The sequence below is a fragment of the Palaemon carinicauda genome, chromosome 43 (genome assembly GCF_036898095.1).
Source record: "Palaemon carinicauda isolate YSFRI2023 chromosome 43, ASM3689809v2, whole genome shotgun sequence".
NCBI classification, from domain to species: Eukaryota; Metazoa; Arthropoda; class Malacostraca; order Decapoda; family Palaemonidae; genus Palaemon; species Palaemon carinicauda.
This window is the reverse complement of record NC_090767.1, coordinates 9,947,420-9,973,112: the sequence shown is the minus strand read 5'-3', so window position 1 is coordinate 9,973,112 and position 25,693 is coordinate 9,947,420. Positions and strand designations below refer to the sequence as shown.

The 25,693-nt window shown below is 45.4% G+C and overlaps 1 long non-coding RNA gene across 1 annotated transcript; it reads right to left on the bottom strand.

Moving 5' to 3' along the window:
* Positions 1 to 206: 206 nt before the first annotated feature.
* On the bottom strand, positions 207 to 25,571 carry LOC137633412 (uncharacterized). Its single transcript, XR_011042202.1, has 3 exons — positions 25,489 to 25,571; positions 24,194 to 24,324; positions 207 to 843 (listed from the first exon to the last, which is right to left on the bottom strand). It is a non-coding gene; the product is annotated as an uncharacterized lncRNA (long non-coding RNA).
* Between the last annotated feature and the right edge of the window lie 122 nt (positions 25,572 to 25,693).

Here is a 25,693-nt window from a genome sequence, read left to right as displayed (position 1 = left end):
CATGAACGTCTTGCCGGAAGCACGACAGAGGAAAAATTGAAGTGGTGTCAACAAGAAGTACTGCAGTACCTGGCCACAGGTGGCGCTTGTGAGTACACCCCCCTCTTGTATAGCGATCGCTGGCGTATCCCTTCCGTAGAATTCTGTCGGGCAACGGAGTTGACAGCTACATGATTATCGGGTAAGTTTAATATTGAAAAATTTGTTTTTCTTATTTTTTGATAATTTTTTGAGAAAATTCAGGCATTTTCCAAGAGAATGAGACCAACCTGACCTCTCTATGACAAAAATTAAGGCTGTTAGAGCAATTTAAAAAAAATATACTGCAAAATGTGCTGGGAAAAAAATAACCCCCTGGGGGTTAAGAGTTGGAAATTTCAAAATACCCCGGGGGTAAAAGGGTTAAGAAGGTGACTACTATAACTGATGATAACTGAACATTTTTACCCTAGACCCTACGTATTTGAACATATGATCTACAATTTTTCACTTACACATACTGTAATTCACATCAAAAGCTTGATTAAAATAAGTTTACCATGTTCCATAATTAATGACAACAATCCTTCAACAGTACTTTCAAAGGCTTTGGAATTAAACCTTTACCAAACAGACTGCTCAGCAACATATATCAATGTTTCCTTACACATCAGTATCAGAATGTCGAAGCATTACAGTCTGCTGACGGCCCCATGATTCCCCGTCACGAGGATAACCCACTTGTCACCAGTGTCTCCTTCTCCTTCATCTCCAAAGGCTGATATCTCCTGCAGGTCTGAGAGTGGTGAAGAAAAGCGGTGGGTAAATGTTCCATTCGTAGTCTGTCCACAAGCGATGGGTTCTCTGTGAATAAACAACAGTAATATATAAATAATAGATGACAGGAATGCAGTATAGATCTGAAAAAGGTAAACAATGGGGAAGTGAGGAAGAGAATTCAGGGTGGTATACGACAGAAGGGAAGACCTATAAGGTGGTGATAAGACCAGCTATGCTGTATGGTTTGGAGACTGCACAGTACCTTAATCAAGAAGCAAGACACAGAGATGAAAGATGAAAAAAAGGAAAACGTTGAGGTTCTCACATGGGTAACAAGGCAGGATAAGATCAGAAATAAAATCATTAAAGGATCTGTACATGTAAACCAATTTGGAAAAAAGCAATGGAAGCATGAATAATGAGGTTCAGGCACATGATGAGAAGGGAGGAGGAATATGTCAGGAGGGACATGCCACCAAGTAGGAAAAGGAGATTTATGAATTCATTAAGAGAAAATATGAGGGCAGTTGGTGTGGCAGAGGAGGATTCAGGGGATAGAAGTAAAATGGAGACAGATGATCTGCTATGACAACCCCTGAAAGAGATAAACCAACTAGCAATGTAGCTTAGTTAGTAGTAGTAGTAAAAGTAGTATAAGACAGCATTGTTTGGCAAAAAAAGTGGTCCATTCTTCAGTTTACAAAGTTGAAGCAAATTCAATATGTTCTTGACCTCCCTTAATCAGTGGGGACGTGGGGGATATATAAACCTCAGGTGACTAAATAAATAACAAATTTTATTTTTAAAATTCTATCTATTTCTATGAAACTTACCTGAGGTTCGTATGGATGCTTTGAATGTTCTGTACATTAGAATCAACAAAACCTAGAGAGAACACCTCTCATCTTTTACAAGAACTCTATTCCAGATTAGGAAAGCCTGATATTACTACATAATGCCAGTATTGTAAGGCATAAAAAATTCACCTAACAACAAATTAAAAGTACTTTGACCAATACCAATTACCCAAAGAAACAAAGGCCAATTGCCAAATTACATTACGACATCACCTCCCATTACCAAAGGATCTAAAATCCAGAAACTTCTATAAGAAAACAAGACTTGTAAATAATACTTGGCAAAAACTGATTTGGTACACCTCTATGCTGCTTTCTCAACCCTTTCCATAGACAGATTCTTACAGAAATTAACCATTTTACCCCCAGGCTATTTGGAACTTTCTAACCCTTAACCCCCAGGGGGTTATTTTTTTTCCCAGCACATTTTGCAGTATATTTTTTTTTAAATTGCTCTAACAGCATTAATTTTTGTCATAGAGAGGTCAGATTGGTCTCATTCTCTTGGAAAATGCCTGAATTTTCTCAAAAAATTATCAAAAATATGAAAAAAAATTTTTGTACAGCATTTTTTGCAAGGACGTACCGGTACGTCCATGGGGGTAAAGGGATGGCTTTTGTGAAACGTACCAGTACGTCCTTTGGGAGTAAAAGGGTTAAGAGAAGTAGCAGTACTCCTAATATCACGAAACAGAATTTTCAAGTTTTTCACAAGTCCGGGATTGAATTCATCGCGAGTTTTTGTTACTAAGTCTTCATAAGAAAGAACATAGTATTCTTGGTGAGAGGATGTACATAACCTGATCCTACAATCAATTAGGTCTTCCTAATCCTATTCACTTTGTCTTGATAAACTTTCAGTCCTTAATTGGACAAGGAAACCTATCCATGAAGGATTAACCCCCATCCTTTCTAAAGATGGAATGTAGATAATTCTTGCAGTCATTCTTGTCCCAAAAGCTAACTTTTCAATTATTGTAACACCATATTCAATTTCCAATGAACTGACTTTATAACCAGAGGTTTAATTCAAGATGTTTGAGAATAGTATTAAGCATGGACATATAATCCTTGAGCGTGGATATTGAAAATAAAGAAACTTGATAATATTGTCCAAACTAGTTTTAGTCACTGATAATTTCCAAGATTTGCACCAATAAAAATAGACATGTCTCTCTCTTTGATACAGAATATCACTTGGAAGTTAAAATAAACAGTCTAAAAAGGTCTAGAAAACTTTTTTCTAATAGGGTTAGCTGAACCACATAGGGCCTTAGGTCCATGACTCCAGAGACAGGTTGTCTGAGTAATTAGGTCCCGAGAGACGACAGTCTAGCAATCTGACAGAAAAGAGCATAGACCCATAAACCATTCCCTCTAAGAGGAAAAAGGAGCCACAAGAATCATCCTGCAGTTCAATGTCACTCTGAATTTGCTTATTACTGCCCAAATCATTGAGAACAGGGGGTTACCATAAATGTCTAGGCTCAATCAGTCCTTCAATATGACATCTACTTTCCATGTTAGAAGATCTGGTACCATTGAAAAAAAACACTTCCAACTTTTTGTTGAAAAGTCTTACAGATGTCTAGAATGGGTTTTCCCCACCAACCCCAATTTCCAGATACATTAGGTGTAGAGAACACTTGTCCGTGACTCAAATGCTAACGTCGTCTCTGGAACTGTAGAGCTCTGGAGCAGGTCCTTCAATGGGGAATAAGCCACATTATTGAGGGTGTAAAACTGTTGCTCATTAGCGCCTGCTACAGGAGGGCTAGGAGCTCAGATAACCTAACCTAAACTACTGTTTCAGAATCCAGAAGATCACAAGAATCTGGATCTTGGATAGGCCAGGGTTCAGCAATAGAAGCACCTGGATCAGAGAGATAATTAGGGGACTGCATGTCAGCCCTCAACTCTTATTATCTTATTAATTGTTACACTAGAACTGTTAGGCAAAACAACAGGAATAACTTGGGGTTTGTAGTAAGACAGGATATGCCAAAAGCACTACCAATGCCATAAGATATATCCTTTTTAGACTGCAAGAACACGGCAAAATTTTCCACAAAATAGATCTACTTTCCTTTTACGTTTTGAGTCCACACAAACCCATTTATAAGAAATTTTGATATGATCTTTCATAAGTTGTCTTGTACGTCTACACATTTTAAGCATCAACAGTGTTGTTTATCTCATAAAAATGATATTTTAATTATAAAATAAATTTTTGAATATACTTACCCGGTGAATATATAATAGCTGCTACTCAGCGGCTCGACAGAAAACACACTCAAAAACTCGCGAGCGATCGCTATGAAGGTTGCGGGTGTGCCCACCAGCGCCAACTATCGGCCAGATACCACTCTTGCATGTAAACAAACCCTTCAATTCTTCTCGTCCCGCTGCGTCTCTATTGGGGAGGAAGGGAGGGCCTTTAATTTATATATTCACCGGGTAAGTATATTCAAAAATTTATTTTATAATTAAAATATCATTTTTAAATATTTAACTTAGCCGGTGAATATATAATAGCTGATTCACACCCAAGGCGGTGGGTAGAGACCAGAGTTAATTAAGTTTACAGCGTATATGCTAAGAGTTTTTGACAGTTATCAATATAACAAAACCAAAATATATAGGTACCTGGTAAGGAAGTTGACTTCGACGATTACTCTGCCTTGTAAGTCTGTCTTCCTCACGAAGCCCAGCGATCCTCTTAGGATGCTGAAGGACTCCCAGGAGCTGAAGTATGAAGGGTTGCAACCCATACTAACAGGACCTCATCAAACCCCTAATCTGGGCGCTCTCAAGAAATGACTTTGACCACCCGCCAAATCAACCAGGATGCCAAAGGCTTCTTAGCCTTCCGTACAACCCATAAAAAACAATATTAAAAACATTTCAAGAGACAGATTTAAAAGGATATTGGAATTAGGGAAGTGTAGTGGTAGAACCCTCACCCACTACTGCACTCGCTGCAACGAATGGACCCAGTGTGTAGCAGTCCTCGTAAAGAGTCTGGACATCTTTCAAGTAAAATGACGCGAACACTGACTTGCTTCTCCAAAAAGTCGCGTCCATGATACTTTGCAGAGATCTATTTTGCTTGAAGGCCACGGAGGTTGCTATAGCTCTAATTTCGTGCGTCTTAACCTTAAGCAAAGATCGGTCTTCCTCATTCAAGTGGGAATGAGCTTCTCGTATTAAAAATCTGATAAAATATGACAAAGCATTCTTTGACATAGGCAATGATGGTTTCTTGACTGAGCACCATAATGCCTCAGATTTACCTCGTAATGACTTAGTACGAGCTAAATAGAACTTAAGAGCTCTAACAGGACATAACACTCTTTCCAGTTCGTTGCCTACGATCTCTGATAAACAAGGAATATCAAAAGATTTAGGCCAAGGACGAGAAGGCAGTTCATTTTTGACCAGGAAACCAAGTTGAAGAGAACAAGTGGCTTTTTCTGTAGAAAAGCCGATGTTCTTACTGAAGGCATGTAGTTCACTGACTCTTTTAGCCGAGGCCAAGCACACTAGGAAAAGTGTCTTGAGAGTGAGATCCTTCAGGGAGGCTGAATGTAATGGCTCAAACCTGTCTGACATGAGGAACCTTAGGACCACGTCTAAGTTCCATCCAGGAGTTGCCAAACGACGTTCCTTAGAGGTTTCAAAAGACTTAAGGAGATCTTGTAGGTCTTTATTGTTGGAAAGATCTAAGCCTCTATGCCGAAAGACCGAAGCCAACATGCTCCTGTAGCCCTTGATCGTGGTAGCTGAAAGGGAGCGAACTTTTCTCAGGTGTAAGAGAAAATCAGCGATCTGGGCTACAGAGGTACTGGACGAGGAAACAGATGCTGACTTGCACCAGTCTCGGAAGACTTCCCACTTCGACTGGTATACTCTAATGGTAGAAGCTCTCCTCGCTCTTGCAATCGCACTGGCTGCCTCCTTCGAAAAGCCTCGAGCTCTAGAGAGTCTTTCGATAGTCTGAAGGCAGTCAGACGAAGAGCGGGGAGGCTTTGGTGTACATTCTTTACGTGGGGCTGACGTAACAGATCTACTCTTAGAGGAAGACTCCTTGGAAAGTCTACCAGCCATCGAAGTACCTCGGTGAACCATTCTCTCGCGGGCCAGAGGGGAGCAACTAACGTCAACCTTGTCCCTTCGTGAGAGGCGAACTTCTGCAGTACCTTGTTGACAATCTTGAATGGTGGGAATGCATATAGGTCCAGATGAGACCAATCTAGAAGAAATGCGTCTATGTGTATTGCTGCTGGGTCTGGGACTGGAGAGCAATAGATTGGAAGTCTCTTGGTCATCGAGGTTGCAAAGAGGTCTATGGTAGGTTGACCCCAAGTCGCCCAAAGATTCTTGCACACGTCCTTGTGGAGGGTCCATTCCGTAGGAATTACCTGACCCCTCCGACTGAGGCAGTCTGCTAAGACGTTCAAGTCGCCCTGGATAAAACTCGTTAACAGGGAGATGCCTCGATCTCTTGACCAAATGAGCAGGTCCCTTGCGATCTCGTACAGCGTCAGGGAGTGGGTGCCTCCTTGCTTGGAAATGTATGCCAAGGCTGTGGTATTGTCGGAGTTGATCTCTACCACTTTGTTTCGAAGGAGACTCTCGAAGTTCATCAAGGCCAGGTGGACTGCCAAAAGCTCCTTGCCGTTGATGTGCATGCTCCTCTGACTTGAGGTCCACAGACCTGAGCATTCCCGACCGTCCAGGGTCGCACCCCAACCCAAATCCGACGCGTCTGAGAATAGTACGTGGTTTGGGTTCTGAACTGCTAGGGAAAGTCCCTCTCTCAGACTGATATTGTCGTTCCACCAATTCAGGCATGCCTTTACTGGTTCGGAGATCGGGATTGAGACCGTCTCTAATGTCTTGTCCTTTTTCCAGTGAAAGGCTAGATGGAACTGGAGAGGTCGAAGGTGTAGCCTTCCTAGCGAGACAAACTGCTCCAGGGATGATAGAGTTCCTACTAGACTCATCCAATTCCTGACTGAGCATCGTTCTCTCTTCAACATCAGTTGGACTTTGAGCAGGGCTTGCTCTATTCGGGGGGCAGACGGAAAAGCCCGAAAAACTGGACTGCGAATCTCCATCCCTAAATACAGTAAAGTTTGGGATGGAATCAGCTGGGACTTTTCTAGGTTGACCAAAAGTCCCAATTCCTTGGTCAGATCCAATGTCCAATGAAGATCCTGCAGACAGCGATGACTGGACAAGGCTCTGAGAAGCCAGTCGTCCAAGTACAGGGAGGCTCGGATTCCCGATAAATGGAGGAATTTTGCTACATTCCTCATAAGCCTCGTAAACACGAGAGGAGCAGGACTTAGGCCAAAGCACAGGGCCCGAAACTGGTATACCACATTGTTGAAAACAAACCTCAGAAACGGTTGGGAATCTGGGTGTACGGGGATGTGGAAGTATGCGTCTCTTAGGTCGAGAGAGACCATCCAGTCTCCCTTTCTGACCGCTGCTAAGACTGATTTCGTGGTCTCCATGGTGAACTTTGTCTTCGTAACAAAGACGTTGAGTGCACTGACGTCTAGCACCGGTCTCCAACCTCCTGTCTTCTTCGGTACTAGGAAGAGACGGTTGTAAAACCCCGGTGATTGAAGGTCCGAGACTTTCACCACCGCTCCCTTCTCTAGCAAAAGAGACACTTCTTGATTCCTCTCGGTATATGGGAGAGAGGTCGATGGGGGAAGTCGCTAGAGGAGGTTTGCGTACAAATGGAATTTTGTACCCCTCTCTGAGCAACCTCACAGATTGTTGGTCTGCGCCCCTCTTCTCCCAGGCCTGCCAGAAGTTCTTCAGTCTGGCTCCTACTGCTGTCTGAGGCTGCGGGCAGTCAGACTCTGCCACGTGAGGACTTGGCTCCTCTCTTTTTTCCTCTCTTTCCCTCGGCACGAGTACTTCCCCTGCTGGGAGCTCTGCCACGAAAGGGCGGAATAAATCTGGACGCCGGAGTGTCTATCCTAGGTCTAGCAGAAAAGGATGTCGAAGGAGTCCCTTTGCGAGCAGAGGACGCCACCAAGTCATGGGTGTCCTTCTGCACGAGTGAAGAAGCTATGTCCTTAACCAATTGTTGCGGGCACAAAAACTTTGATAAGGGAGCAAAGAGCAGTTCAGATCTCTGACAGGGAGTAACTCCTGCCGACAGAAAAGAGCAAAGGGACTCTCGCTTCTTTAAGACTCCCGACGTAAAAGAGGAGGAGAGCTCATTGGAACCATCGCGGATGGCTTTATCCATACAGGACATAATCAGTAAGGAGACATCTCTATCAGCCGATGAGATTTTCCTACTTAAGGCTCCCAAACACCAGTCAAGGAAGTTGAAAACTTCAAAGGCTCTGTAAATGCCTTTCAGCAGATGGTCAAGGTCCGAGGAGGACCAACTAATCTTCGAGCGTCTCATGGCTAGGCGGCGGGGAGAGTCTACAGGGCTTGAGAAGTCACCCTGGGCAGAGGCAGGGACTCCCAAGCCGAGAACTTCTCCCGTGGCATACCAGATGCTCGATCTAGACGAGAGTTTAGACGGAGGGAAGGCAAAGGCCGTCTTACCCAAACTCCTCTTGGTTTCCAACCAGTCGCCTAAAAGCCGTAAAGCTCTCTTGGAAGAGCGAGAGAGCACAAGTTTTGTAAAGGCTGGCATGTTAGCAGGTACGCCTAGAACAAACTCAGACGGTGGCGAACGAGGAGCAACAGCGTCGAAGTGATCGGGAAACAACTCCTTAAAAATTAACATGACTTTCTTAAAGTCCATTGATGGAGGAACTGTTCTGGGTTCGTCTACATCCGAAGGATGATCATCATGCTGAGGGTCAGCAACGTCCTCATCTGAAGGATCCTCATCTGACAACTGCTAAGAAACAAGCAAAGGGGTTGGCAATGCTTGACACGCAGCGTCCACACGCACTGGTGCATTAGTAGCGGACCAGGACGCAACGTCATGTAACTGCTTAACAGTCTGTGAACTGTCAACAACAACAGGTGCGGGAGGACGCTCGGCGTCCACTCGAGACTGTTTTGACTGCCTAGTCTGAGCAGTCAAAACAACTCTAGACTGCGGTGGTTGACGCTCAGCGTCAAAACAAGTCAACTCCGCTGGTTGGCGAACGTCCTGAACATCAACAGGAGCATTAGGAAGTGGCCTAACGTCCAAATGCGGCTGAAAATCAACACGTGACCGCATCGAGTGAGGCTCTACATATCGTGAATGACGTGACTTAGCTACGCCAACGTCAACAGGACGCACAAAGGTTCGTTTGGGCGGCTGAAGGCCAGGATCTCGATGAGATAAACGGCTAGGCTCAACGTGAACCTTATCGGCAGAATAGTCTTCCATAAGGGAGGCGAGCTTAGTCTGCATGTCCTGCAGTATAACCCATTTAGGGTACACGGGAATGGGTGCGGTAAACGACGGGGTTAACGTCTGAGACGGCACAACCTTGCCTACACCAAGACTCTCTGAGCCTGTGTAACGTTGCTGCTTAGGCGGCGAGCAGTCATCCGATGACTGCAACGGGTCAGAACTGTCCCAATGACTACATCCAGGACGCTGGACCTGTCCTGAAGGGACCAACTTTCGCTTAAGGGGCCTAGAAACCTTGCTCCACGGTTTCTTATGCGAAAAGCCTTCGGATGACGAGGAGAAAATGGGCTCTCTCGTCTTATGGTAGGGGCGATCTTGGTGAGATACGCCTGATACCATAGAGGGAACGTCTGTTCGCTGATCAAGGCCTCTCGAACCCATAAGTCGTACGACATTACTTCTCCCCTGGGCTTGGGAACTTGCAAGAGGTCTCGGACTAGGTGAACGACAGGCACGAACAGACGAACCCTCGGTCGCAACACTGTTCACAACACTTTGCGCACTAATCACTTTCCCACTATTTTCCGCTGTGGCACTCTGACACTTAAGCTCTTTAACGTCAGCCATGAGTTGATTACGATCAGTTGCTAACGCTTCAACTCTTTCACCCAAGGCATGAATAGCACGTAAAATGTCTTGCATAGATGGTTCCTGAGTGCCAGAAGGGGGGTTAGGTACAACCACTACAGGGGAAGGATTAGGGTCAGGGGCATGTGGAGAGGAAAAATCTACTGACCTAGAGGAACTCCTCCTTACCCTATCTCTCTCTAGCCTACGTGCATACTTATCGTATTCGAGCCAATCGAATTCCGAAAGGCCCACGCATTCCTCACACCGATCTCCCAATTGACAGGTTTTACCCCGACAATTGGAACACACAGTATGTGGATCGAGAGAGGCCTTTGGAAGACGCCTATTACAGTCCCCAGCATTACACTTACAAAATCTAGGGGCTTGTGAAGCGTCAGCCATTTTGAATTAGTCAAAGAAAGTCCAAAAAACAATCCAAGTCATCAACAATTAAATCTGTCCAATAAAGAGTTCAAGAGTTTAAGTTGAGGAAAAACACCTGCACTGCGAAAGCTCAAACCAAAATGAAGTACTTCACCAAATATGTTGAGAAAACTCCAGGTTATACAGCGAGTATTGATACGTCTTGTCGTCAAGGTCGACAGAGAAGAATTGAAGGGTTTGTTTACATGCAAGAGTGGTAGCTGGCCGATAGTTGGCGCTGGTGGGCACACCCGCAACCTTCATAGCGATCGCTCGCGAGTTTCTGAGTGTGTTTTCTGTCGAGCCGCTGAGTAGCAGCTATTATATATTCACCGGCTAAGTTAAATATTTAAAAATGTCCCCAGCATGTGACACAATTAGAGCAAGGATCTTATATAATCGTTCTTGCCATAAACTACTTGCACAAATGCATTCCAACATTAGAAGGAAACATATGAGTTAACTAATTTTAATTATAAAGTACAGTAATACTCAACATCTCAACCTAGAAAAGAGGAGCACTAACAACACAACTAATTGCAATAAGCTTGATGAACCAAAGAATAGACCATGCTTCTTGCCAAACAATATTATTTACAGTATTATATGCGGCAATAGTATGCAAGGGGGCTGGCAATGGGGAGTGAGGGAAAAAGACAAAACATTTAAAAGATAGACATCGATAAATGGGCAGCTTTTCAAGGACAAAGCCGTATGAACCCCAGACGAGTTTCATAGAAATAAAAGTAAATTAACACTGATGAAACTACATACTTTGCTCTGTCTAGAGAACAAAAGGGATGAGGAAGAAGCATTCATTAACCCTACTGTATAACTAAAAACGCAATAGGTTAAAATGTTATTTTCCTTAGTAAAATAAATTTTTGAATATACTTACCCGGTGATTATGTAGCTGCAACTCTGTTGCCCGACAGAAAAAACCTACGGTCGGGATACGCCAGCGATCGCTATACAGGTGGGGGTGTACAACAACAGCGCCATCTGTCGAGTAGGTACTCAGGTACTTCTTGTCAACAAGAACCAATTTTCTCCTCGGTCCACTGGGTCTCTATGGGGAGGAAGGGAGGTTCCTTAAATTCATGATCACCGGGTAAGTATATTCAAAAATTTATTTTACTAAGGAAAATAACATTTTTCAATATTAATCTTACCCGGTGATCATGTAGCTGATTCACACCCAGGGGGGTGGGTGGAGACCAGCATACATGTTAACATTAGAAGCTAAGTATCCCGTATTTCATTTTAGCAGTTATTCAAAATAACAAACATGAAATTAATAAGTACCTGGTAAGGAAGTCGACTTGAACCATTACTCTGCCTTTTTAAGTACGTCTTCCTTACTGAGCCTCGCGATCCTCTTAGGATGCTGAGCGACTCATAGGTGCTGAAGTATGAAGGGCTGCAACCCATACTAAAGGACCTCATCACAACCTCTAATCTAGGCGCTTCTCAAGAAAGAATTTGACCACCCGCCAAATCAACCAGGATGCGAAAGGCTTCTTAGCCTTCCGTACAACCCAAAAACAACAATAAAAAGCATTTCAAGAGAAAGATTAAAAAAGGTTATGGGATTATGGGAATGTAGTGGTTGAGCCCTCACCTACTACTGCACTCGCTGCTACGAATGGTCCCAGGGTGTAGCAGTTCTCGTAAAGAGACTGGACATCTTTAAGGTAAAATGATGCGAACACTGACTTGCTTCTCCAATAGGTTGCATCCATTACACTCTGCAGAGAATGGCTCTGTTTGAAGGCCACTGAAGTAGCGACAGCTCTAACTTCATGTGTCCTTACCTTCAGCAAAGCATGGTCTTCCTCATTCAGATGAGAATGGGCTTCTCTAATCAAAAGTCTGATGTAATAAGAAACTGCGTTCTTCGACATCGGTAAAGAAGGTTTCTTAATAGAACACCATAAAGCTTCTGATTGTCCTCGTAATGGCTTTGTACGTCTTAAATAGTACTTAAGAGCTCTTACTGGGCATAGTACTCTCTCTTGTTCGTTTCCAACCAAACTGGACAGGCTTGGAATCTCGAACGATTTGGGCCAAGGACGAGAAGGGAGCTCGTTTTTAGCTAAAAAACCAAGCTGTAAGGAACATGTAGCCGTTTCAGATGTAAAACCTATGTTCCAGCTGAAGGCGTGTATCTCACTGACTCTTTTAGCTGTTGCTAAGCAAACGAGGAAAAGAGTCTTCAAAGTGAGATCTTTAAAAGAGGCTGATTGAAGCGGTTCGAACCTTGCTGACATCAGGAACCTTAAAACCACGTCTAAGTTCCAACCTGGTGTGGCTAACCGACGCTCCTTTGAGGTCTCAAAAGACTTAAGGAGGTCCTGTAGATCTTTGTTGGTGGAAAGATCTAAGCCTCTGTGGCGGAAGACTGCTGCCAACATGCTTCTGTAACCTTTGATCGTAGGAGCTGATAGGGATCTTACATTCCTTAGGTGTAAAAGGAAGTCAGCTATCTGCGTTACAGAGGTACTGGTTGAGGAAACTGAATTCACCTTGCACCAGCTTCGGAAGACTTCCCATTTTGACTGGTAGACCTTGAGAGTGGATGTCCTCCTTGCCCTGGCAATCGCTCTGGCTGCCTCCTTCGAAAAGCCTCTAGCTCTTGAGAGTCTTTCGATAGTCTGAAGGCAGTCAGACGAAGAGCGTGGAGGCTTGGGTGTACCTTCTTTACGTGCGGCTGACGCAGAAGGTCCACTCTTAGAGGAAGAGTCCTGGGAACGTCTACTAGCCATTGCAGTACCTCGGTGAACCATTCTCTCGCGGGCCAGAGGGGAGCAACCAACGTCAACCGTGTCCCTTCGTGAGAGGCGAACTTCTGCAGTACCTTGTTGACAATCTTGAACGGGGGGAACGCATACAGGTCTAGATGGGACCAATCCAGAAGAAAGGCATCTACGTGAACTGCTGCTGGGTCCGGAATCGGTGAGCAATAATTTGGGAGCCTCTTGGTCATCGAGGTAGCGAACAGATCTATGGTGGGCTGACCCCACAGGGCCCATAGTCTGCTGCAAACATTCTTGTGAAGGGTCCACTCTGTAGGGATGACCTGACCCTTCCGGCTGAGGCGGTCTGCCATGACATTCATGTCGCCTTGAATGAACCTCATTACAAGCGATATCTTTCGATCTCTTGACCAGGTGAGGAGGTCCCTTGCGATCTCGAACAACTTCCTCGAATGAGTCCCTCCTTGCTTGGAGATGTACGCCAAGGCTGTAGTGTTGTCGGAGTTCACCTCCACCACCTTGCCTAGAAGGAGGGACTTGAAGCTTCTCAAGGCCAGATGAACTGCCAGTAGCTCCTTGCAGTTGATGTGTAGTGCTCTTTGATCTGGATTCCACGTGCCCGAGCATTCCCGACCATCCAGTGTCGCACCCCAGCCCGTGTCCGATGCGTCCGAGAAGAGAAGGTGGTCGGGGGTCTGAACAGCCAGTGGTAGACCTTCCTTGAGAAGAATGCTGTTCTTCCACCAAGTCAGTGCAGACTTCATCTCTTCGGATATAGGAACTGAGACCGCTTCTAGCGTCATGTCCTTTCTCCAGTGAGCAGCTAGGTGATACTGAAGGGGTCGGAGGTGGAGTCTCCCTAACGCGATGAACTGGTCCAGCGATGAAAGCGTCCCTATTACACTCATCCACTGTCTGACTGAACATCGGTTCCTTTTCAGCATGCTCTGGATGCATTCTTGGGCTTGACTGATTCTGGGGGCCGACGGAAAAGCCCGAAAAGCTCGACTCCGAATCTCCATACCTAGATAGACTATAGTTTGGGATGGGACGAGTTGGGACTTTTCTATATTGACCAGGAGACCCAATTCCTTGGTCAGATCCATAGTCCATTTGAGATTCTCCAGACAGCGACGACTTGACGGAGCTCTTAAAAGCCAGCCGTCCAAATAGAGGGAGGCTCTGATGTCTGCCAAATGTAGGAATTTGGCAATATTCCTCATCAGTTTGGTAGACACTAGAGGTGCCGTGCTTAGGCCAAAGCACAGGGCTTGGAACTGGTAAACGACCTTCCCAAAGACGAACCTTAGGAAAGGTTGGGAGTCTGGATGGACGGGGACGTGAAAGTACGCGTCCTTTAGGTCTAACGAGACCATTCAGTCTTCCTTCCTGACCGATGCTAGCACCGACTTCGTCGTCTCCATGGTGAACGTCTGCTTGGTGACAAAGACATTGAGAGCACTGACGTCCAGCACTGGTCTCCACCCTCCTGTCTTCTTCGCTACTAAGAAGAGACGGTTGTAGAAGCCCGGGGATTGATGGTCCCGGACTATGACTACCGCTCCCTTTTGTAGCAAGAGAGACACCTCTTGCTGTAAAGCTAGCCTCTTGTCCTCCTCTCTGTACCTGGGAGAGAGGTCGATGGGAGTAGTTGCTAGAGGGGGCTTGCGCAAGAATGGAATCCTGTACCCCTCTCTGAGCAACTTCACAGACTGTGCGTCTGCACCCCTGTTCTCCCAGGCCTGCCAGTAGTTCTTGAGCCTGGCTCCCACTGCTGTCTGGAGAGGTTGGCAGTCAGACTCTGCCTTTTGAGGACTTGGAACCCTTCTTCTTTTTGCCACGTTGACTATCGGCACGGGTACCTCCTCTGCTGGAGGTTCTGCCACGAAAGGGCGGAATGAACCTAGACGCTGGTGTGTCCATCCTAGGTCTAGGCACGGAAGGTAAAGCTGTGACTTTACGTGCGGATGACGCCACCAGGTCATGGGTATCCTTCTGGATCAACGAGGCGGCAATCCCCTTGATCAGCTCTTCAGGAAAGAGACACTTGGAAAGCGGAGCAAACATCAACTCTGACTTCTGACATGGTGTGATCCCCGCCGACAAGAAGGAGCAAAGGTGATCTCGCTTCTTAAGAACTCCAGACACGAACGAAGCCGCAAGCTCGCCAGACCCATCCCGAATGGCTTTGTCCATGCATGACATGATGAGCATGGCAGAGTCCTTATCCGAAGGGGAGGTCTTTCTGCTTAACGCTCCCAAACACCAGTCCAGGAAGTTGAAGATCTCAAACGCACGAAAAACTCCCTTCAAAAGATGGTCCATGTCCGAAAAGGTCCAGCAAATCTTGGAGCGTCTCATAGCCAGTCTGCGGGGAGAGTCTACCAGACTTGAGAAGTCGCCCTGGGCAGAGGCAGGAACTCCCAAGCCGAGATCTTCTCCCGTGGCATACCAGACGCTAGATTTGGAAGCAAGCTTGGTGGGGGGAAAGATGAAGGACGTCTTCCCAAGTTGCTTCTTGGCCTGCAACCACTCTCCCAGTACCCTTAAAGCTCTCTTGGAAGAGCGCGCGAGTACGAGCTTCGTAAAGGCAGGAGCTGCTGACTGCATGCCTAAAGCGAACTCAGAGGGAGGTGAGCGGGGGGCTGCAGACACAAACTGGTCCGGATACAACTCCCTAAACAAAGCAAGGACTTTCCTAAAGTCTAAGGAGGGAGGCGTAGTCTTGGGTTCATCTATGTCGGAGTGTTGATCGTCCAAATGAGCAGCTTCGTCGTCATCAGATATTCCTTCATCCGAAAGCTGAGGAGGAAGCGGCAAAGGGGTAGAAGAAAGCTGAACGGCTGAATCCGGCAGCACGGGTGCATGCGTAGCTGCACTGGATCCAACATCATGCAGCTGCTGGTCAGTCTGAGAGCTGGCAACAACAAAAGCGGAGTGGAGGTACGTGGTGGGGACTGCCGCATTGCGTCAAAACACGGCAGCTTGACAGCACCTTCCCACTGCTGATGCGGAAGCTCACGCATGTCAACGGAGGGTGCCGCATGTCGGCTAACGTCAACATGCGTCTGGCAGGGTCGACTGCGCATCGGTGGTGGAGCTCTCACAGCCGGAGTGTGGGAGCAGGCAGCCGCAGTGTCAGCTGAGCGCACAACCGTGGCAGGTTGTGGGTTAACGGGAGCAGCTTCAACCTTCTCAGCACGATACTCCTGCATGAAGGAAGCTAGCTGAGTCTGCATAGACTGCAGCAAAGACCACTTAGGGTCTACAGCGGATGGTGCAGCAACAGACGGAGTTATTGCCTGCTGCGGAACAACTCTACCTCTCTTGGGAGGTGTGCAGTCTTCGGAAGACTGCGGCGAGTCCGAACTGACCCAGTGGCTACACCTGGGCCGTTGGACTCGCTCGGAAGGGACCTTGCGCTTGAGAGGTCGTGAGACCTTGGTCCAGCGTTTCTGACGAGAAACTACTTCCGCAGACGAGGAATGAATGGGCTCACTCGTCTGGTTGTGGGTGGGACGATCTCTGCAAGATACGTCCGCAACCACTGAGGGTACATCTGTACGCTGATCAAGGCCTGTCGAACCCTTTGGTCCTTCGACATTGCTTCTCCCCTGGGCTTGGGAGCTTGCAAGAGGTCCCGGACTGGGAGGACGACTGGCACGAACAGATGCACCCTCATGCGTAACACTGACACTGACACTTTTCACAGCACTTGCACTCACTACACTTCCCACTGCACTTTTCTCCTTCAACTCTTTGACATCGGCCAAGAGTTGATTGCGGTCATTCGCTAATGACTCCACTCTGTCACTAAGAGCCTGAATGGCACGCATCATGTCCGCCATCGAGGGTTGCTGAGAGCTAGTAGAAGGGTCGGGAGTCACCACTACAGGGGAAGGAATAGGTTGAGGGGCATGGGGAGAGGAAAAATCAAAAGAGCGAGACGAACTCCTCCTGATCCTATCCTTCTCTAGCCTACGTGCATTCTTAAGGAATTCATTAAAATCGAATTCCGAAAGCCCAGCGCATTCCTCACATCGATCTTCCAATTGACAGGATTTACCCCTACAATTGGAACAAACGGTGTGAGGATCTATAGAGGCCTTCGGAAGACGCCTAGAACAGTCCCTAGCGCTACACTGCCTGTACTTGGGGACTTGAGTATGGTCAGACATCTTGAATTAGTCAAAGGGGGAAATCCAAAATCTATCCAAGTCGTCAACAAATAATCCAAATCTAATCAAAAAAGCTTGATAAGGTAATGATAATAACTCCTGTACAGCGAAAGCTAATATCTAGAGAGAATACATCACCAAAAAGCGTGAAAATCAACTCCAGAAACAACAGCGTATCAAGTAGGTCTTGCCGGTGGCACGACAGAGAGAAAATTGGTTCTTGTTGACAAGAAGTACCTGAGTACCTACTCGACAGATGGCGCTGTTGTTGTACACCCCCACCTGTATAGCGATCGCTGGCGTATCCTGACCGTAGGTTTTTTCTGTCGGGCAACAGAGTTGCAGCTACATGATCACCGGGTAAGATTAATATTGAAAAATGTTATTTTTATTAGTAAAATAAATTTTTGAATATACTTACCCGATAATCATGTAGCTGTCAACTCCGTTGCCCGACAGAATTCTATGGAGGGATACGCCAGCTATCACAATACTAGAAGGGGGTGTACTTACCAGCGCCACCTGTGGCCAGGTACTCAAGTACTTCTTGTTGACACCTCCTCAATTATTCCTCGGTCCACTGGTTCTCTATGGGGAGGAAGGGAGGGTCGATTAAATCATGATTATCGGGTAAGTATATTCAAAAATTTATTTTACTAATAAAAATAACATTTTTCAATATTAAACTTACCCGATAATCATGTAGCTGATTCACACCCAGGGGGGTGGGTGAAAACCAGTGTACAAGATTAAAGGATAGCTAAGTATCCCATATTTCATATAACAGTTATCTCAAATAACAATGAAATAATAAGTACCTGGTAAGGAAGTCGAATTGAACCGTTACTCTGCCTCTTTTTTAAGTTCGTCTTCCTTACTTAGCGCAGCGTTCCTCTTGGGAGGCTGAATCAACTCAAAGGTGCTAAAGTATACAGGGCTGCAACCCATACTAAAGGACCTCATCACAACCTTTAACCTCGGCGCTTCTCAAGAAAGAATTGACCACCCGCCAAATCAACAAGGATGTGGAAGGCTTCTTAGCCGACCGTACAACCCATAAAAAGTATTCAAGAGAAAGGTTAAAAGGTTATGGGATTATGGGAATGTAGTGGCTGAGCCCTCGCCTACTACTGCATTCGTTGCTACGAATGGTCCCAGGGTGTAGCAGTACTCGTAAAGAGACTGGACATCTTTGAGATAGAATGATGCGAACACTGACTTGCTTCTCCAATAGGTTGCATCCATAACACTCTGCAGAGAATGGCTCTGTTTGAAGGCCACTGAAGTAGCCACAGCTCCCACTTCATGTGTCCTTACCTTCAGCAAAGCAAGGTCTTCTTCCTTCAGATGAGAATGTGTTTCTCTAATCAGAAGCCTGAATAGTAAGAAACTGAGTTCTTAGAACTTGGAAAAGAAGGTTTCTTGATAGCACACTATAAGGCTTCTGATTGTCCTTGTAAAGGTTAAGACCTTTTTAGATAGTACCTAAGAGCTCTAACTGGGCAAAGTACTCTCTTCAGATCATTCCCCACCAAGTTGGACAGGCTTGGGATCTCGAACGACTTAGGCCAAGGACGTGAAGGAAGCTCGTTTAGCAAAAACCGAGCTGCAAGGAACATGTAGCCGTTTCAGATGTGAAAACAATGATCCTGCTGAAGGCGTGGATCTCACTTACTCTTTTAGCTGTTGTCAAGCACACGAGGAAAAGAGTTTTTAATGTGAGGTCCTAAAAAGAGGCTGATTGGAGAGGTTCAAATCTTGATGACATAAGGAACCTTAGGACCACGTCTAGATTCCAGCCTGGAGTGGACAACCGACGTTCCTTTGAGGTCTCAAAAGACCTAGGGAGGTCCTGTAGATCTTTGTTGGTGGAAAGATCCAAGCCTCTGTGGCGGAAAACCGCTGCCAACATACTTCTGTAACCCTTGATCGTAGGAGCTGAAAGGGATCTTACTTTCCTTAGATATAACAGGAAGTCAGCAATCTGGGTTACAGTGGTACTGGTTGAGGAAACTGCATTGGTCTTGTACCAGCTACGGAAGACTTCCCCTTGAGACTGATAGATACTGAGAGTGGATGTTCTCCTTGCTTTGGCAATCGCTCTGGCTGCCTCCTTCGAAAAGCCCCTAGCTCTTGAGAGTCTTTCGAAAGTCTGAAGGCAGTCAGACGAAGAGCGTGGAGGATTGGGTGTACCTTCTTTACGTGAGGTAGACTTAGAAGGTTCACTCCTAGAGGAAGAGTCCTGGGAATGTCGACCAGCCATTGCAGTACCTCTAAGAACCATTCTCTCGCGGGCCAGAGCGGAGCCAACCAACGTCAGCCGTGTCCCTTTGTGAGAGGAGAACTTCTGAAGTACCCTGTTGACAATCTTGAACGGCGGGAATGCATACAGGTCGAGATGGAACCAATCCAGCAGAAAAGCATCCACGTGAACTGCTGCTGGGTCTGGAATCGGAGAACAATACAACAGGAGTCTCTAGGTTATCGAGGTAGTGAACAGATCTATGGTTGGCTGACCCCACAGGGCCCAAAGTCTGCTGCAAACATTCTTGAGAAGGGTCCACTCTGTGGGGATGACCTGACCCTTCCGTCTGAGGTGATCTGCCATGACATTCATACCGCCCTGAATGAACCTCGTTACCAGTTAGCTTTCGATCTTTAGACCAGATGAGTAGGTCCCTTGCGATCTAGAACAACTTCCACGAAAGAGTCCCTCCCTGCTTGAAGATGTAAGCCAGGGCTGTGGTGTTGTCAGAGTCCACCTCCACCACTTTGTTAAGCTGGAGGGACTTGAAGTTTATCAAGGCCAGAATAACCGCCAACAACTCCTTGCAATTGATGTGAAGTGTCCTTTGCTCCTGATTCCATGTTCCCGAGCATTCTTGTCCGTCCAAAGTCGCACCCCAGCCCGTGTCTGATGCGTCCGAGAGGAGACGGCGGTCGTGTTTCTGAACAGCCAAATAGACTTCCTTGAGAAGAAAGCTGTTCTTACACCACGCGAGAGAAGACCTCCTCTCTTCGGAAACAGGAACTGAGACCGTCTAGCGTCATGTCCTTTATCCAGTGAGCAACTAGATGATACTGAAGGGGGGGGGGGGAGGTGGAGTCTCCCTAACACGATGAACAGGGCCAGCGATGAAAGTGTCCCTGTTAGACTCATCCACTACCTGACTGAGCATCGGTTCCTTCTCAGCATGCTCTGGATGCATTCTAGGGCTTGGAAGATCCTTGGGGCCGACGGAAAAGTCCGAAAAGCTCGACTCTGAAGATCCATACCCAAGGAGACAATGGTCTGGGATGGGACGAGCTGAGACTCCTCAAAATTGACCAGGAGGCCCAGTTCCTTGGTCAGATCCATAGTCCATTTGAAAATCTCCAGACAGCGACGACTTGTGGGAGCTCTTAAAAGCCAGTCGTCTGACGGAGCCGGACACAAGATCATGGTACTGCTGCACAGTCTGTGAACTGTCAATCATGGGCAAGCGAGGAAGTACAGTGACAACCCGAATCTGTCTAGACTGTCTGGGTCGTACAGACAACTCCTTATCGGGTTGCTGAGGTTGCCGCACTGCGTCACAACAAGTCACTTCTGTTGGTTGTTGAACGTCTTCCCCGTGACACATTGACTCCGTAAACAAAAAATCCTCTAACAAGGACTAAGCTTGGACTGCATGTCTTGCAACACAGCTCAAGGTCTATGGGAGCAGGTGTGGTAACAGACGGGATTAGCGACTGAAGTGGAACCATTACCTTCCCTGGAAGCATGTTATGCTTAAATAAAAGTCCATAAGAGGCTATGCAGCTAAAGGCTCCCTCCAAATGACAGAGTCCTCAAGGGAATATCAGAAGGAGGGAGAAAAGAACTTTCTCATCTACAGGGACCATATCCTAGAAAAGCTAAGTTCTCTCAGTGAGGGTTCACTGGTGCAAAAGCAGCAGACTAGAAGGCAACGTTATGAAACTGCTTGACAGTCTAGTGAGTTGGCAACAACCAAAGATGTGTGACTGAGAAGCATGCGGTAAGGTATGCAGAGCATGTTGTATGCAGAGTATGCTGTATGCAGAGCATGCTGTATGTAGAGCATGTTGTATGCAGAGCATGCTGAATGCAGAGCATGCTGTATGCAGAGCATGTTGTATGCAGAGCATGCTGAATGCAGAGCATGCTGTATGCAGAGCATGTTGTATGCAGAGCATGCTGTATGCAGAGCATGCTGAATGTAGAGCATGTTGTATGCAGAGCATGCTGAATGCAGAGCATGCTGTATGCAGAGCATGTAGTAAGCAGAGCATGCTGTAAGCAGAGCATGCTGTATGTAGAGCATGCTGTAAGGTAAGCAGAGCGTGTGCATGGCGTTTAACATTTCTCAGAAATTCCATGACCAGTGCTAGAGTGCTTTATGCATGTTTGCATGGGGTTTTAATATCAACATAATATTTACCTTACATTCATAACTCATGATTCATATTTTTGCCATATTTTGCGATATTGTTAAAAATATATTGCAAGGAATACAAATATATTTTTATAAGTAATACAAATAACCTCCATTATCATAAGGTTTGAAAATGGAGGTAAGGTATGCTGAACAGCAGAGTCAGAACGAGCTGGAACAACAATAGTTGTGGTTTCCTCTTCAAGACTCTGTTGAGGGAACACCTGAGGCTCAGTCTGCAAAGGCTGAATAAAAGACAAGCAGAAGGAAGGCGCATGGGTGGAGGAGGCTGACTCCTAGCATGAGTGGTTGAACCCAAGGGTTGCGCTTGCTGAGCGGTTGGCGGAAGCGGAGTAGCAAGTTCCAGTTCCTGTGGTGTGAGCGGAGCGCGATGAGGTAGAGGCTGCGCAGAACAAGGTAAATGTCTCGCAAGCTGAGGCTCCTGAGGCGCAAGGCTAAGGTGTTGTGGTGCTTGCCTTGTGGAGGGTTGAGCTCGCTGCAGCGAGAGCTGAGGAGACTGACTCATGGACGGGAGAGGTTGTTGTACCTCAACCGAGTGTTGCATCACTGGTGGAGCAGCAAGTGGAGGCGGAGGAAGAGAGGTATAATCCTCCTGATCCCATTGTAAAGGTTGCCTTAAGGAAGGCGGAGGCTGAACACCACTGGGAACAGCAAACTCAGAACGTGGCTCAACATCGTACGCCTGGCAGGTGGTACTGCGATCAGGCGGAGCGAGCGCAGGCGGAGGGAGTGTAGGCGGAGGCGGAGGCGCAACACTCTAAGCCCGACACTCACGCATCAAGTCCGAAAGCTGTGCTTGCATGGACTGTAGTAGAGTCCACTTGGGGTCGGCAGACACTAAGGTCTGCTGAGGTAAAGCCTTAACAGCAGAGATCTGTTGCGGCAGAACCTTACTCCTCTTAGGCGGAGTGCATTCAACTGATGACTGAGGAGAGTCAGAGCTAACCCAATGACTGCATCCGGGTTGTTGAACTCTAACTTCGTACGTCTGGCATAGGTCTGGAATTTACGTTTAAGAGGTCTTGAGACCTGAGACCAGCGTTTTCTCCCCTATATTTCTTCTGCAGACGAGCAAAATAAGGGCTCAATCGTCTGCGGGTGGGAGTGACGGTCTCGGTAAGACACGCCCACAACCACCGAGGATACTTCTGTGCGCCGATCAAGGCCTGCTGAACCCTTTTGTCCTTCGACATTGCTTCTCCCCTGGGCTTGGGAGCTTGCAAGAGGTCCCGGACTGGGAGGACGACTGGCGCGCACAGAAGTACCCTCACGCACAACACTGACACACTTTGCGCTAATCACTTATCACTTTGATTTTCTGTTTGCACTTATTTCACTGAACTCGAAACTTTAAGTGGTTTGTACCTGAAACACGCAATTCTATCCTTTCTCAAAAGTTAGTAATTGCGAAAACAGAATTACAATGTAACAGAAAAATCTAATGAAAGATAAATAATTCAGTGGCTGGAAAGAGACTAAACACTAGATCACTCTAGAAACGTTTACCTTCTTCCCCTAAAGAGACTAGGGAGAAGAGCAAAAACGATAACAACGTTACTCGCTTGAATGAAACGTTTATCCTCCTCTTTCTCCCTCCGTCTCTATCTCTCTCTCTCTCTCTCTCTCTTGACTTAGAACCTGAGAGAAGAGCCCAATCATATATATCGTTAAAACATATTATTGTTAAAGGAAAAAACTGAAATATTTCCCAAAATGAAAAGTTCCTTTATTAGGATTAAAACCATTAAGTTAAGAAAGAATGAACAAAACGCTAGACACGGTTACTCTTACTGCAACGTGAAACCGTGAAAATTCTTTCTCTATCGTAACGATAGAGCGCAAGTTGAACGTTCTGAACGTCAACAACTGCAGAGACAAAATAAAACGTTAGTTCAACTTTGAAAACAGTACTAGACTATCAAAGAAATTCTTTCAAAGACATTAAAATAGCATAATATGTTAACAGGTAAAACCGAAATGACGGGCTCAATGTTAATTAACTTCGGTACCAAGAAAAGACCGCCTACTATTAGGAAGGTCGAATATAAACAAATATAAAAATTAATTTTAATAAGTTTATAAAAAAAAAGGAAGTTAATCGAAGAGGCCTATAAGAGGCGGAGAGATATAAAATAAATCTATAACTTTTGTTAAGCAAAATTAAGAAAGAGAGTCTATACTCTCTTAGACACCAACACTTCCGTCTAAGGGAAGGGTCGGCCATTTAAAGGTGAAAGAGAGTTCATACTCTCTTCGTCACCATAATTAATCAAATTAATTCCAAAAGCTAACTAAGCTAATATAGAAGTTTCCAGTAAAGCGACAGCCGAAATCAAAGAGAAATACTTCACCAAAGTCGTGAAAATACTCCAAGAACATAGCGTATCCCAGAACGTCTTGCCGGAAGCACGACAGAGGAATAATTGAGGAGGTGTCAACAAGAAGTACTTGAGTACCTGGCCACAGGTGGCGCTGGTAAGTACACCCCCTTCTAGTATTGTGATAGCTGGCGTATCCCTCCATAGAATTCTGTCGGGCAACGGAGTTGACAGCTACATGATTATCGGGTAAGTTTAATATTGAAAAAACTAATTTTCTCTTGTAGGAAGTGATAGGTTTATCTTTTACACTTGAAAGTCTATTAACAGGAAGATTTTAAAAAAGATTTCTACAGCCACAGGAATAAAACTTTTATCCAAGAGTCCAGTAACAGAATTAGTAGTATAAACAAAATAAATGAGAGATGTGGCAGATAAGTATAATTAACCAGAAGTTGTAAAAAAATAACAGTACTTACCCTCTTTTGCAATGCTGTTTTTCCGTTCCCTTGATCAACCAGTTTGAATTATGATCCTGTGTTGGGGTGCCTGTGACTGATTGCTGGCCGGATTCTGATCCATACTTGACATCATGAAAAAGTAGTCTCGCCTGCAAAAAGAAAAAAAGAAAAAGAAATGAAATAACAAAGCCTTTCTATAATGAGTTGAGGAATTCTCTTCTTAAGCTAAAAAATAACTGGTCATATCTATTTAACTATACATATTATATACAATAAATGCAGTCATTCCATTAAGTATATTGAAATACAGTAATCAGTTTGATCTGTTTTTGTATGCTATATCAAAGTGCATTTCTTTCTGAAAATCCTTCGGTTCAACTTTATCAAAGGAGCCTTTGTATATCGGCGGCCAGTTCCTCATGAGTGCATAGTAAATGGATACCAGCTAACCTAAACTTCCCCACCCTAACCTACAGGCCGTGTCCTTACCTACTTACCTAACGAGGGGGAGTGTGTTTAGCGGCCCCCTACACTGCCGTATTCTTAGCCAGCCGTTATCATACATACACCCCTTATTAGTGTACTGTTCAGAGACACTATGAGGTCTGGCGAGTAGGAAAGGAGTCACTGAACTGACATTAGGTCATTAGGGTACCAGGGAATAGCTACCGCAGCCTTTCTATATCAGCGGCCACTTCCTCCCATTCGGTTTAAAAATTGACATTAACATAAATTTTCCCCCCTAACCTAACCTACAACCCGTGTCCTTACCTACTTACCTAATAAGGGGGGTGTAACGGCCCCCTACAATCCCCCTTACACTGGCTTATTCTTCCCCAGCCGTCATTATACATACAGGTGGCCGCTATCAAACATACACCCCTTACCAGTGCACTGTACCGAGATACTTCGAGGTGTGGCGGGTAGGAACGGAGTCACAGAACAGATATTTGGTCATTGGGGTACCAGGGTAAAGCTACCTTCCTAAACTGGGTTAGCGGTGCAAGGGTAAATATAAGCGATAGCATCCATAACCCAGTTATATGAAAACAATACTATAACTGCTCCCTAGTTATACTAGATTGGTCATTTACTGCATATAATTATAATAAAACCGAAACGTGATATATGATAAGAATATTCATCTATTATCTAAAAATATTATTAAATAGATAAAACTACATTCGAGAACCAGCCCACCACCGTATGACTATTTTCCATCAAGCCTGGGTAGCTTTGCTCTGCTAAAGTAAGATGAAATGTTCAATATAAATTATATATTAATATGGGTAAGACTTAGCTGTTATACTCACAGCAAATTATGTATTAACACCTTTTAGGGGCCATAAGTTAATATGAATCGTAAGCGGGTCAAGACATTGGGCCCCAAGATTCAACTAAAATCAACGAAATTAAGTTTATATTCTTAATATATATGACAAATGAATTTTATAAATTTTTACAAAAGTGTACATTAATCTTACCAGTTAATTTTCTATGTGAAATAGACACTGTTTG